This window comes from Callospermophilus lateralis, unplaced genomic scaffold, assembly GCF_048772815.1.
Source record: "Callospermophilus lateralis isolate mCalLat2 unplaced genomic scaffold, mCalLat2.hap1 Scaffold_63, whole genome shotgun sequence".
NCBI lineage: Eukaryota > Metazoa > Chordata > Mammalia > Rodentia > Sciuridae > Callospermophilus > Callospermophilus lateralis.
Window position 1 is genome coordinate 3,692,854 of NW_027514713.1, and position 11,022 is coordinate 3,703,875.

The window sequence follows — 11,022 nt, forward strand, 5'->3', positions numbered from 1 at the left end:
TTATGAAGATATCCAACATACAGAACAAGGAGAGAATATTAAAAGTGACAAGAGAAAGGAGGCAGATTACATTCAGGGGTAAACCAATTAGGTTAATGGCTGATTTTTCATCACAGACTTTGAAAGCGAGAAGATCCTAGAACAAGTATTTCAAACACTGAAAAATAATGGATTCCAACCAAGAATACTGTATCCAGCAAAATTAAGCTTCAGATTTGACAATGAAATTAAAATATTTCATGATAAACAAAGGTAAAAAGAATTTGCAGTCAGAAAACCAGCACTGCATGGCATTTTGAGCAAAATACTACTAGAAGAGGAATTGAAAGACAGCACACAAAACTAACAGTGGGAGGTAACTCAGTAAAGGGAAGAAAAAAAAATATAACCAAAAAGGAAAAATGAGCCAAACTAAAATAAATAAATAAACATGACTGGAAGAACAAACCATATTTCAATAGTAACCTTAAATGTTAATGGCTTAAATTCACCAATCAAGAGACATAGGCTAGTAACCTGGATTAAAAAAATAGATCCAACAATATGCTGCCTTCAGGAGACTCATATGATAGTAAAAGACATACACAGGTTGAAGGTGAAAGGTTGGGAAAAATCATACCACTCACATGGCCCTCAGAAGCAAGCAGGAGTCACCATACTCATATTGAATAAAACCAACTTCAAACCTAAGTTAATCAAAAGGGATAAAGAAGGACACTATATACTGTTAAAAGGGACCATCCACCAACAAGACATAACAATTATCAATTTGTATGCATCAAACAGTGGTGCGGCAACGTTCATAAAACAAACTCTCCTCAAGTTCAAGAGTCAAATAGACCACAACACAATAATTATGGGTGACTTCAACACACCTCTCTCACCATTAGACAGATCCTCCAGACAAAAGCTGAATAAAGAAACTATAGAACTCAATAACACAATCAATAACCTAGACTTAACTGACATATATAGAATATATCAACCATCATCAAGTGGATACATGTTCTTCTCAGCAGCACATGGATCCTACTCAAAGATAGACCATATACTATGCCATAGGGCAACTCTCAGTAAATATTAAGGTGTGGAGATAACACCATGCACCTTTTCTGATCATAATGGAATGAAACTGGAAATCAATGATAAAAAGGGAAGGAAAAATCCTGCATCACCTGGAAAATGAACAATATGTTACTGAGTGATCAAAGGGTTACAGAGGACAAAAAGGAGGAAATAAAAAAATTCTTAGAGATAAACGACAATACAGACACAACATACCAGAAACTATGGGACACAATGAAAGCAGTTTTAAGAGGGAAATTCATTTCCTGGAGTTCATTCCTCAAAAAAAGAAAAAACCAACAAATAAACGAACTCACACTTCATCTCAAAACCCTAGAAAAGGAAGAGCAAAACAACAGCAAATGTAGTAGAAGACAAGAAATAATTAAAATCAGAGCAGAAATCAATGAAATTGAAACCAAAAAAAACATTGAAAACATTAATAAAAATAAAAGTTGGTTCTTCGAAAAAATAAATAAGATCAACAGACCTTTAGCCACATAGCTAATGAAGAGAAGAAGAGAGAGAATTCAAATTACTAACATACGGGATGAAAAAGGCAATATCACAACAGACACCACAGAAATACAGAAGATAATTAGAAATACTTTAAATAAAATAGAAGAGAGTGAAGATATCGATAAATTTCTTAAGTCTTATGATCTGCCCAGATTGAGTCAGGAAGACACACACAATTTAAACAGACCAATAACACAGAAAGAAATATAAGAAGCCATCAAAAGACTACCAACCAAGAAAAGTCCTGGACTGGATGGGTATACAGCGGAGTTTTACAAAACCTTCAAAGAAGAATTAATACCAATACTTTTCAAGCTATTTCAAGAAATAGAAAAAGAAGGAGCTCTTTCAAATTCATTCTATGAGGCCAACATCACCCTGATCCGGATACAAAAACACAACAAAAAAATTGTTCACCATGATCAAGTAGGATTCATCCCTAGGATGCAAGAATGGTTCAATATACCGAAATCAATAAATGTTATTCACCACATCAATAGACTTAAAGATAAGAACCATATGATCATCTTGATAGATGCAGAAAAGGCATTCAACAAGGTACAGCATCCCTTTATGTTCAAAACACTAGAAAAACTAGGGAAAACAGGAACTTACCTCAACATTGTAAAAGCTATATATGCAAAGCCTCAGGCTAGCATCCTTCTAAATGGAGAAAAACTGAAGGCATTCCCTCTAAAATCTGGAACAAGACAGGATGCCCTCTCTCACCACTTCTATTCAACTTAGTTTTTGAAATACTAGCCAGAGCAATTAGACAGACAAAAGAAATTAAAGGGATAAAAATAGAAAAAGAAGAACTTAAATTATCACTATTTGCAGATGACATGATTCTATACCTAGAAGATCCAAAAGGGTCTACAAAGAAAATACTAGAACTAATAAATGAATTCAGCAAAGTGGCAGGATATAAAATCAACACGCATAAATCAAAGGCATTCCTGTATATCAGCGACAAATCTTCTGAAATGGAAATAAGGAAAACAACTCCATTCACAATATCCTCAAAAAAAAAAAAAAAAAAACCTTGGGAATCAACCTAACAAAAGAGGTGAAAGATTTATACAATGAAAACTACAGAACCCTAAAGAGAGAGATAGAAGAAGATCTTAGAAGATGGAAAAATATACCATGTTCATGGATAGGCAGAACTAACATCATCAAAATGGCGATATTACCAAAAGTTCTCTACAGGTTTAATGCGATGCCAATCAAAATCTCAATGGCATTTCTTGTAGAAATAGATAAAGCAATCATGAAATTCATATGGAAAAACAAAAGACCCAGAATAGCAAAAGCAATTCTAAGCAGGAAGTGTGAATCTGGAGGTATAGTGATACCAGATTTCAAACTGTACTACAGAGCAATAGTAACAAAAACAGCATGGTACTGCTACCAAAACAGGCGTGTGGATCAATGGTACAGAATAGAGGACACAGAGACTAATCCACAGTGTTACAACTTTCTTATATTTGATAAAGGGGCTAAAAACATGCAATGGAGGAAGGATAGCATCTTCAACAAATGGTTCTGGGAAAACTGGAAATCCATATGCAACAAAATGAAGCTAAACCCCTTTTTCTCACCATGCACAAAAGTTAACTCAAAATGGATCAAAGAGCTTGATATCAAATCAGAGACTCTGCGCCTGATAAAGAAAAAGTTGGCTCTGATCTATATATTGTCAGGTCGGGCTCCAAATTCCTTAATAGGATACCCATAGCACAAGAGTTAATAACAAGAATCAACAAATGGGACTTACTTAAACTAAAAAGTTTTTTCTCAGCAAGAGAAACAATAAGAAAGGTAAATAGGGAGCCTACATCCTGGGAACAAATTTTTACCCCTCACACTTCAGATAGAGCCCTAATATCCAGAATATACAAAGAACTCAAAAAAATAAACAATAAGATAACAAATAACCCAATCAACAAATGGGCCAAGGACCTGAAAAGACACTTCTCAGAGGAGGTCATACAATCAATTAACAAGTACATGAAAAAATGCTCACCATCTCTAGCAGTCAGAGAAATGTAAATCAAAACCACCCTAAGATACCATCTCACTCCAGTAAGATTGGCAGCCATTCTGATGTCAAACAACAATAAGTGCTGGTGAGGATGTGGGGAAAAGGGTACACTTGTACATTGCTGGTGGGACTGCAAATTGGTGCGGTCAATTTGGAAAGCAGTATGGAGGTTCCTGGGAAAGCTGGGAATGGAACCACCATTTGACCCAGCTATCACCCTTCTCGGACTATTGCCTGAGGACCTTAAAAGAGCGTACTATAGGGATACTGCCACATCAATGATCATAGCAGCACAATTCACAATAGCTAGACTGTGGAACCAACCTAGACGCCCTTCAATAGATGAATGGATAAAAAAATGTGGCATTTATATACAATGGAGTATTACACAGAACTAAAAAATGACAAAATCATGGAATTTGCAGGGAAATGGATGGCATTAGAGCAGAATATGCTAAGTGAAGCTAGCCAATCCCTAAAAAACAAATGCCAAATATCTTCTTTGATATAAGGAGAGCAACTAAGAACAGAGCAGGGAGGAAGAGCAGGAGGAGGAAAACATTAACATTAAACAGAGACATGAGGTGGAAGGGAAAGGGAGAGAAAAGGGAAATTGCATGGAAATGGAAAGAGACCCTTATTGTTATACAACATTACATATAAGAGGTTGTGAGGGGAATGGGAAAATAAACAAGGAGAGAAATGAATTACAGTAGATGGGGTAGAGAGAGAAGATGGGAGGGGAGGGGAGGGGGGATAGTAGAGGATAGGAAAGGCAGCAGAATACAACAGTCACTATTATGGCATTATGTAAAAATGTGGATGTGTAACCGATGTGACTCTGCAGTCTGTAATTGGGGTAAAAATGGGAGTTCATAACCCACTTGAATCAAATGTATGAAATATGATATATCAAGAGCTCTCTAATGTTTTGAACAACCAATAAAAAATAAAAATAAATTCATATTATACAATAATTCTATTTTTGTGCAAATAGATATTCATACAAAGTATTTAAGGGATAACATCATGAGTGGGTTTTTTGTTTGTTTGTTTGTTTTGGTTTTGGTTTTGAATTTTAACAATTCTAACAATTGAAGTGGTTTTTAAACTTTTGGTCTTGGGGCCTGTCTTGAACTGCCCAAGATTAAGCATTCATTGTAAGACCAGGTAAACAAAGACTAAATGTGATAGTAATTGAACTTCCTAATTGTGTCTATAGCCTGTGTATTTTAGAAGGATAGCCCATGGTCTCTGTGCTCTGAGGTTGTTTTCATCTATGTACTAGGTTATGGGAGTTGATTTTGGATATTGTAGAAGCGAACCTTAGCTAGCACAGAAGTTCTCTGGCAGTGGTCCATGGCACAGAATGGTAAGCTGGTCTGCTCAACAGGTTTTCTCATCTACTCTTTCTCTGATTTATAGCTTCAGTATGGAAATATCTGTCTGAACAGGCTTTGGGGTCACTGTCAGCACAGATGTCAGGTCTTTTAGGGTCTCAGTTACATGGCTATAATGTGAGCTTCTGTCGATGTCATTTTGTATATGTTTAAATGTGAGCACTTGTACTTTCTCTTGCCTGCATTTACTCTGCATTTTCCTTTGTCAAGTCCCTTAAAGTGGCAAGTACCACATTACCATATCAAAACAGTTCATGCTTACAAAAGGAGTTTGTTATCCCTCTGTGGGAAGTTCAGGCTGGTCTGGTCCCTAGACCACCAGGTCTTTTTCTTTCTCTCTTTTGCATAACTTATCTTTGTCTGTGCTGGCATCTATGGAAGGCAACTTTTCTCCATGAGTTGAAAAACACAGCCTTGGGAAATTCCAGGCCCACATCTTGCTCATAAGGAGCAATTTCAGAGGAAAGAGCAATGCTCGTTGGACCTGCAGCTGGGCAATCTTTTTAACAAAATCAACTTGGTTCTGCTGAGTTACCTGCCCTTTCAAGTTCTGTCTCTAGTTCCAAGGGCAGAAGGAAACAAGATGGACCAGATGAGTCAAAGCTCATATGATAGACATAGAAAAGTAACTATGAACAGATCTGGGGCTTGACTGCCTGGGCTCAAATCTGTACTCAGATCCTTAATAGCTCTACAAATTTCAGTAGATTCATGAAATATAATAACAATAATACATGGAAGGAAGGATTGCTTTGAGAATTTAGTAAGCTATGTCTGCAAAAGATTTGGAACAATCCTAGCATGTATTAAGCATAACTTGGCTTTGGGGTCACTGTCAGCACAGATGGTTCTTCTTTGGTGAATATGAGCTTTGTGGCACCAGCAGAATCAGTGGGACTCCCCAGCAACAGATAAGCCACTTCTTTTCTATAGCCCAAAGCTAGGATGTGGAGAGGGGTTATGTTGTAAGAAACATGAATTCCATGGGAAATCTACAACAAATCATGATGTCACAAAATTTTCACTTTGGAATAAATGTTTTAAGCTCATTTTCCAGGCAGAGCTATGGGCTTGAGGTGAAAATTGACTCATATTGTGGGAAATACACCTAAGATCTACACATTCTGTACATTATTCAAGAGCAAATGCAATAGAACAAAATTCTAGTTCCCTAAATCTGTTGCTTTACAAAGTTGTATGCATCATCTATTTGAGAATGAAAATGTACACACGAAAATAGGGGAAAGATGCCTGAATTCTTACCTACATGAGACTTGAGTCTGTCTCTGTACAAATTGACATAGTTTCTAGAAATTGCTGAAAACAGTTTGCTGAGAAATTTTTCTTTCTTTTCTTGAAGGCCAAGGGTCAAAGACAAACCAAACAATGGTTTCCCAATAATTAGTGGTGTCCTGGATATTCTATATTTTAGCCATTTTCTGCCCTGTAGCTAGACATTCGTTATTGGACTATAAATTTTATTTTGTGGAGGCTGAGCTTAGGAGGCTATCGATTAACATCTCTCAGAGGCCCCAGGACCATTGGCTGCGACCTGCTTCACCTCTAACCAGCTCCTGAAATATGGAGTTGTAATGGAAACATCTGTCAATCTGAATTTAAAAAAAAAACATTCTAATAAATACATGACAGAGAGTCATTGCTATTATTATCCACTTTCCTTCTCCAACATCCACATTTTCACCACCCATAGCCAACAGAGCAAGGATGGAGATCTATATACATGAGTCTTGGTTTCATTATTCATTATGTTCTATGCTTTGGCCTGGAGTCTGGGGAAACAGTGCACCATAGTCCAGAAATCTTCTACTTGCTCATGCCTTATTTTTTTTTCTTTTTCCCAACTCTCAGCAACTCTAAAACTCTTGCCTTCAAGAAACTGAGGAAGATGGTGCCATCTTTGTGGCAGGAAGTGTGTGCATTTGCATAGGCCTTCACCTCCTAGAGGAGGGCTTGCATTTTTCTCTTTAATTAAAACAAAGGATTAGATGAATTCTAGATAGCAGAAGGGGTGGAAGGGAAAGGAGGCAGGAGATTAACAAGAATGGTGTAATATGGTGTACATCATTATCCAGAGTACATGTATGAAGATTTGAATTGGGTGTCAAGATACTTTACATACAAACAGAGATATGAAAAATTGTGGCATATATGTGTAATAAGAATTGTAATACAAAAAAGTTCATGTATAAAAGCATGAATTGGTGTGAACATACTTTATATACAAAGATATATAAAAAAATTGTGCTCTGTATGGGTAATAAGAATTGTAATGTATTCCGCTGTTTTACATTTAAAACCTACAAACAAACAAACAAATAAATGAAACAAAGATAATATGGCAAGCACCTAAGTCAAATGATAAGCACATATATGAGGGTCCTGGTATGGCACTTATTTGGGAATAAACTTGTCTTTCCATGGCAGGTTGAGGCAGACTCAGCTAAGAACAAGTACACATGGCCCCGTAATCCTGGTCGCCTAGACCTTGAACAGGCAGTGCCAGTTCCCTGGGCCTCACTGTCTCCAATACAAGAGGGGTGGCATACTGCCCCAGCCTATGTGGGAGGTGCTGTGGGATGGGGATGATGGCCCCTGACATTGTTTGACCTTGAGATCTTCTCCAGGTCTGGGGCTCTCCTTCAACATCTTCAAGTCAGATATTTTGCCAATGAGAGGAAGAGCTTGGCTTCCCAGGGAATTTTGCCTGCCTTTACTAATCTACTACCTCCTATACTTCATCAAAGTGTTGGTTGGAAAATCCGGATTCCAACACTCACATCACTGTCAGCTCGCTGTGTGATTATGGTTTCCTAACTGGTTACCTTGGCAGTTTTCACAAGGAATAATAAATATATTTTATCTTGTGTGGGAATAGATAATCAATTTTTGTTCATTCAAGTCTCTGGAAGAAAGCATTAGGTATTCATAAAGAGATTAATGTTTGAGAGAGTTATAAAAAGTAAAAAGTTTAGAATAGTCCCAAGGATGGGTTTCTCTAATATTCTGTTTTTGAACAAAGAAAAAAAGTAAAGTTGATATCCCACCTAAGGCAATGCCTGGCTTAGATGGTGACCTCTCCTGCTCCTGAGTTTCCACCTCTGGTTCTTCAGACTGTGACCTGCATGGGAAATAAGAGTCATTGCAGGTAGAGCTGATTAAGATTAAATAATCCTGGAGCAGGCTGGGCACCTAATCCAACATGACTTGGGGACTGTATCAGAAGAGAAAATTGAACACAGATTCAGAAAAGCATATTGGAATGATGCCATGTGGATCCTGAACCCCACTGCCCCATCCAAAGAACTATCAGGCACTGAAGAGGAGCAAGGGCAGACCCTTCTCTGAAGCTTCCAGGGGAATTAGGGCCCTGCTGAGGCATTATCTAACACCTCAGGATTCCAGACCTTTCAGACAATATTTGCTTCCCCAGCCACCCCATGCTGATACTTCCTGGTGGCTCCCAGAAACCCTAACACCTCCCTGGGCCATAAAAACTTCTTCCTGCTCTGCCCATCTGTTTTGCTTGGTGACCAGAATTTCTTCCCCAACATGTCTTCAAGGACCAATTGGAGTTGCCCTCAGAGGCCAACCTGTCACACTCCCTGTTGTGAGGAGGCACTTGTGTGGTCAAGGACTTTGATCCAAACACTGGGAACTTACTATTATAGTGTGACTTAGAGAACATGATGTGTCCTAATCCCCAGTGTTAGTTTTGCTACAGCTTGCTTCTCAAAAAAGCAAATAAACTGCACACAGACACACACACACACACACACACACACACACACACACACACACACACACATATATATATATATAGATAGATAGATAGATAGATAGATAGATAGCATCTTTAATTTGAATTTAATGAATTTATAATACATATCATATTCATAATTTTGACCAGTCATTAGTTTAGAATTCTAAATCTGAAAGAAAGAACAATAAAATGACTTTAAGATTTTCAAGAAGAGTCAGGCCCCAGGGTAAGCATTGAGGGTAAAAGTATTTTATGACTCCATCTTGAATGTGCCCTTGTCAAACTGATCTGTCAACCAAGCCCCATGACTGGGAAGGCAAAAGACAACCTGTAGCTTTCACTGTAAATGCACTAATGGGGTGAAAGGCATGGAATGGTGGCAGAGGGGGCCTTGGTGTCCCTTGACAGATTTACTGATTGACCTCCTGCTTTGGTTGTTGATTATATCAGGTGTCTGGGTGCACATGATGTGTGAGAAGACCCTACATTAGAGGTGACTGACATCTCTTGCTCTGTGCTGCTTATAAAACTAAAACTGAGTCCCTTCTCACTTTGTGGATGTAAGTTTGCATGCTCATTCCACATCACCACTTCCCTTCAGCTTTTCTGTATCGTGTACATTTTTCTGTAGCTGGATTCCATTTTGGTGATGAGGCCATTAGTGGTTGGGACTTCATCTCAGCTTCTGTTGCAACCACCTACATCTGGGAGCTTTGTGCTCAAACACATGAGGAAGACCAACATACAGTAGATCCATGGTGATGGCAAGTTAACTTATATGAAGATACAGCAATTTGTTCCTATGACCCGAATTACCACTGATATTGAACAAATAGCTTCTGTAGGATGCTGAGTGGCTAAAGTGCAGCATGTAGATACCACTGTCTTCTTGGACCACAGAGAATATATATATTTATTCTCAACGGAAAGCACTGTGGTCCAAGAGGACACATCTCTTGCATTATATATATAGCCTTTTTTTTGTTGTCTATCTCCCTGGTGTTCCTAGCACAGTTACTCTTTCCTAATAGCACTCTACTTCTTTACCTAAATTAGAAATACTCTTCCACACTAGACATGGTCCATTCTGTTGATGGTAAAAGCCACACTGGGCCAGTTAACTTTTCCCTTTTTAATGGAGGAACAAATCACTGGAACGAGCTTATGTTGTGCTTCATGCACAAGATCCTTGTTCTCATCCCTATGTGTCATGGCAGTGCTTCTGAGTGAGGCCCATTCCTGTCTTGCTGGCTGCCTGGAGTGCCAATCCTGGGCAAAAACAGAGCTTCCCACTCCTGGTTTGATATCTATCTAATCACATCTTGCTCAGATTAACCTTAGTTAGTTTCTTCTGGCTTGCAAAGAGATAATTACCACCCATATTTCTACCTATTTAAACATTTCTGACTCAATATTGTATCTGTTGAGTCCCAATTAAGTGCTCAGAGTTGGTCTGAGGGCTCAGCAAGGCCTATGGAATCTCTGCTCTTGAAATAACAGAAAACTTTCAGATGGTTGTATTTGTGGGTTCAGGCACTGTTCAGTTTCCTGAGGGCACATTCATTTGGATCACAGCACCAGCTAAGGGTTCTGGTTTCAAGGGAAGTATATAGATTGAGCATATTTTACTTCCTTAGCATTGTAATAATGTGGCTTTGCATCCCACACACATGACAGACATTAAAACTGAGTCATTTTCATTTGGATCCATCCATGTATTCTATAGAGGGCCTGGAGAACTTGGCAACCACCACTTGATTCACACCAGTGAGTGGCCAGCAAGCTTGGGACTTGGCAACCATCTCTTGATTCACACCAGTGAGTGGCCAACATGCTTGGGACATGAAACCTTCCCACCAAGACCTGAACTGCTCTGGCCTTCTGTGCTTCAGTCACTAACTACTTAGCAGTTGCCACTGCATCAAGATGTGGCTTTGAATCTATGGCATTTGAGCAGTGATGGCTCATAAGCTGGTGGGTCAGGAATCCTGTCTCTCCTCTTGGAATCTCTCACCTAGTGTCCCAGGAAGATCTTCAGAGGCATTTTCAAGCTTCCCGACTCTGTTTGTATCCATAACCAGCAATTTCTCTAAAATGTGCCCAAATATAGTTTCTCCTCTCTAGTCCAGGACTACAGACTTCTGGGATTGCCTCTAGCCACAAATAACAGGTGCTTTAAAGGAGACCTGAGTGCATCCATCACAACACCA